This window comes from Triticum aestivum, chromosome 2B (genome assembly GCF_018294505.1).
Source record: "Triticum aestivum cultivar Chinese Spring chromosome 2B, IWGSC CS RefSeq v2.1, whole genome shotgun sequence".
Lineage (NCBI taxonomy): Eukaryota > Viridiplantae > Streptophyta > Magnoliopsida > Poales > Poaceae > Triticum > Triticum aestivum.
The window spans coordinates 16,486,516-16,491,371 of record NC_057798.1 but is presented as its reverse complement, the minus strand read 5'-3'; the positions used below and the strand labels follow the sequence as shown (position 1 = coordinate 16,491,371).

At 50.8% G+C, this 4,856-nt stretch overlaps 1 pseudogene; it reads right to left on the bottom strand.

The window, feature by feature from the left end:
* Positions 1 to 2,030: 2,030 nt before the first annotated feature.
* LOC123047835 (uncharacterized) lies at positions 2,031 to 2,168 on the bottom strand (annotated as a pseudogene).
* Between the last annotated feature and the right edge of the window lie 2,688 nt (positions 2,169 to 4,856).

Sequence of the window (4,856 nt, the reverse complement as noted above, 5' to 3'; positions counted from 1 at the left end):
TGCAGACGCAGCGGGATTGGCGCGAGGCGACGCTGCGGGACTGGTGGGCGCCACCCAGTCAGCGCGGTCGGCCACCAGGCCAGGTGAGGCCAGGCGCACGGGGGGATCCACCTGGGATCGCGCGCCGCCAGAGATAGCAGGCTGGGCGGGAGAATCTGCCTGGGATCGCCCGCTGTCAGCCGAATCAGCAGCAGTTTCCGTGCCCAGCTTGTCTGTTTCCTCACACATAAAATGACAGCGCGAATTTGCACAAACATCAACAGAATCAAAATTTCCTTGGGATTTTTGTACATGATCAAGTTCATTTAATTCCCCCTCATGATCAGGTAGTGTGGTAGGATCAAAAAGGAGGGAAATTTCTGCACGAAGCAAGGCTCCTACATTGGGATGTAATTTGGCAAATGGAAAGAGTGTCTCATCAAAAATAACATCACGAGAAATATAGATACGTCTGGTAGAAATTTCAAGGCATGTATAACCTTTATGAAGATTACTATAGCCAAGAAATACACACTGAGTGGATCTAAACTCAAGTTTATGATGATTGTAGGGGCGCAAATTTGGGTCACAAGCACACCCAAATATTTTAAGATAGTTGTAATCAGGTTTTTGATGATAGACACGCTCTAACGGAGTAGTGTTGCCAATAACTTTGCTAGGGAGCCTATTGATAAGATAAGTGGCAGTGATAAAGGCTTCATCCCAATACTTGAGAGGCATGGAAGCATGAGCTAAAAGAGAAAGGCCAACTTCAACAATGTGGCGATGTTTGCGCTCAGCGGAGCCATTCTGTTGATGAGCATGAGGGCAAGATACATGATGGACTATCCCAATGCTACGGAAAAAAGAGTGGAGTTTCTCATACTCCCCTCCCCAGTCACTTTGGACAACAAGGATTTTCCTATCAAACTGGCACTCAACAAGTTTCTCAAATTCTTGGAAAATAGAGAAAACCTCATATTTATATCCAAGCAAATAGATCCAAGTGAACTTGCTATAATCATCGATAAAACTGACATAATATTTTTTTCTACCAAAAGAATCTCGGGCATGGCCCCATACATCAATGAAAATAAGTACTAATGGAGCATGAGACACACTAGTTGACTTGGGATAAGGAAGCTGATGGCTCTTGGCACATTGACAAGCTTCACAAACAGGCTCACAAACTGGACTAGGAGACAAAGAAAGTTTGCCTTTATTGACTATTTGTTTGACAATGATCGAAGGTGAATGCCCTAATCGTTGATGCCACCGTGCCAAGGAGGGCTTGATGACGGAGTAGACGTGACGACCCTTGCGACCTAGTGCTCCGGAAGGAATGGGGTAGAGCCCTCCAACGCATCTACCATGATGAAGTAGTTCCCTCGTTGCCCGATCCTTGATGAAAAAATAACGTGGGTGAGTTTCAAAGATGGCTAAACGAGACATGGATGCAAGGTTCTTGTCAGCTTGAGGAACATGAAGCACATCTCTAAGAACAAGATTATGTTTGAGTGTAGGGGAATTAATAGAACCTTGACCGATGTGACAAATATCCATACCTCCATCGCTGGCGGTGTGAATCTGGTCGGTGCCGTGGTACCGCTCACGAAGGGCGAGTTGCTCGAGCTCGTTTGTCACGTGATCCGTAGCACCAGAGTCGACATACCAGACGCCGTCACCACCCTATTCACGCATTGCAGCAGCAACATGGCGATCCGAGGGCACAAAGTCCTCGTCGTAGCGATGCCAGCAGTCAATCACCTCGTGGCCAGACTTCTTGCAAAGCTGGCAGCAAGGGCGACCACGGGAAGGAGGGCGGCGGCCGTTGTTGTTGTTGAAGCCGCCGCCATTGCCGCTGGTGTTGTAGCCGCCCCCGCCATGGGAGCCAGAACCCCCACCAGAGCGGGCGCCATCGCCTAGAGGAGCGCCGCGTCCGCGCCCACCGCCGTGTTGCCCCTGGTGACCGCGCCCACGGCCGCGGCCATGAGAGATTGAGTTGACAGAGGACTGCCAAAGGTCGCCGCCATGGAGGAGGGTGAGGCGGGCATCAAAACTGAGCAGCTGGCTTAGAGTTCTTGGACGGTGATGGATTCCATCCTGGTGGCAAGCGCAGAAACCACCGGGTTGTACTCCATGTCCAAGCCAGCAAGGATTTTGGAGATGATCTCCAGATCAGAGAGGGCCGCAGCTGTGCTTGCGACCTCACCGGTGAGACTTTTGATCTTACCAAGATAATCAACCATGGACATGTTACCTTTCTTGAGGTTGGTGAGCTCGATGCGAGTGTTTATCGCTTGGGCTTGACTTTGAGCAGCAAACATGGCATGGATGGTGCGCCACACCTCTGCCGGCGTCTGGAGCGTGGCGACCTGAGCAAGAATCTCACGGGAAAATGAACCCATTAAGTATCCTTGAAGTTGTTGCTGCTGTGCATACCAGAGGGATCTCGCAAAGTTGACGATTTGTTCTTCTTTGCCGTCCTTGGTGATGGTGAGGGTGGCCGGCGGTGGCGGGCTCTTCTGGTCGAGGTGGTGCTCCATCTGCGCACCTCTGATCTGCGGGAGCACGGTGGCCTTCCAGAGTAGGAAGTTGCCCCTCGTAAGCTTCTCTTGTGGTGGCGATCCGAGGGAGGTGGTGTTGTGGGTGGAGGTGGAAGATGATGCAAAGGTGGAGGATGGGGTGGTGGAGAGCACACCCATGGTGCTTGGCATCATGGCAGCGGCGGTGGTGGACATGGTCTCGGTCTCGGAGGTAGCTAGATGCAATCTCTCTCGATTGGATGAGGAAGAGGCTCTGTTACCGTGCAAAAGTATTTGGAAAGCGTAGAACCCTTTGTCTCGGGCCGCATGTATATATTGGGCAAAAGCCTTGGCATACAAGTTACAGGGAAGATCGACCAGATCGGTCGTTACAAAGAGATGAGAACGAGAAGAAGGGATAGAGATGAAGTATAGAATTTAAACAAACTTCTATCCCTATACAACTCCTAAACGTCTATCCCAACAGAGCTCTTCCTGGCGAAGACGCGTACATACCCAACGTCCCTTGTCTGATGCGCCACTGGTCAGTGCTCTTGGCCTACGCACGGAGTAAGTATCAAGGGCTCAAGGCTGGCTAGCCAAAGCTAGTTGCTGGATGTATTCTGCTGAAAGACACGGGCGTACACGAGCTGGCTTTAGTGAGGGATACAGGGCAAGACACGAAGAAGGGATGGAGAACCTGCGGAGCTCTGATCAATGTACAAGTCAATGGAGATAGAGGGCGGCGCCGGCTCTTGGGTTGTGGCAGGGAAGTTGGTCCAGGGTGCCCGTCCTTGGGCATGACGGGAGGCGAGGGCATTCGGCCGAAGGATAGGCGGCAGGCGGGTGGCCAGCTGAGGCGGGTAGGCACCGGGATGGCGGAGGACCTGAGACCATAGTTTTAAATAGTCGGCTATAGCCCCGCTATAGCCTTTTCAGCAGGGTACCGCTAAATTGTTTCATGTACAAATAGTTCGCTATAGCCTGTTATAGTCCGTTATAGCTCCGCTATAACTGATTTTGAGGTCCATCGCTATTTGGCATAGCCCGCTATTTAAAACATTGCCTAGGATAGCGTAGGCGTCGAAGAGATGGAGCCTAGCATCATTTAATTAATTTGATATGAATCTTTAGGATCAAAACGCATAGATGACTAAGCCCATAACAAAGAATTACCTATCTGTCCTTCAGCCAAATTTGGAGTCGGCCCATAATTTCTTTCTACAAAACTTTCGATCTATTTATCTTCAATCATGACAGTACAACGAAGACCGGAAATAATAAAAATTATATCCAGATCCGTAGACCACCTATCGACGACTACAAGCATTGAAGCGAGCTAAAGATGCGCTCCCGTCATCGCCCCTCCCTTACCAGAACCGGTGTTGTAGTAGGTAGTCGGAAAGTCATCGTGCTAAGGCATTGTAGGACCAGCACACAAGAACAACAATCGCCGCCGATGAAGAGTAGCGTAGATCGAAAGGATCTAACCTAAACACACACGAACGCAGATGAATGATGACCCGAGTAGGTCCAGCCATTGTTGAGGAAATCGTTAACTGGTAACTGCTCGGTTGGCTAGAGAGTAGGGGATTAATAGGCTAACCGGCAAGTTAATTGGCCATTTAATCAATTAATCGGACGATTTATTAGTTTATCGGCTACTCGGTGACCCTAGGAGTAGGGGTTAATCGGCAAGTGAACTGGTTAATTGGACGAATTCTTGAACAGGGGGTCCAGCAAAGACAAATCGACCGGACACACATCTCCACATGCCAACCGACGATGCTAGATGCACCATCAGAACCGGGACTAGGCGGGGAGAACCTCATTCCATCTCCAGGGAGCCGTCGCTGTCTCACCTTCCAGAGCATGACACAAAACCTAACAAAATTGAAAGAAACGTCTAAAAACGGAGCCCTCCCACTCGCAAGCGCTGGGAGCCACCGGTCCCCCACGGCCCTAAGGCCACCAGAGCCGACGTGGACCGGAGGCAACACCAAGGACGGGTAGAGGAACCCTAAGTGCTGAACATATGGTTTTCAATGTATATTTTGTATATCCTGGCCCACCTTCTAGTCTTTGTATAATAGAGGTTGACGCCCACATTGTACACTATATATACGTGCATCTGCACCCGATCAATACTATCATGAGTTGCATTGCCAAACTCTCCTCTACATGGTATCAAAGCTCTTGATCCTACCCTAACCCTAGGTCGCCGCCGTCGCGATCTCCATCGCCGCCGCCGCCGCTCCCCACCACCGCCGCACCACGCCGTCGCCGCCTCCCTCCTACCCGACACCGCCGCCATCTCATGTCGCATCACCGCCCATCTCTCGCTCCCCCCCC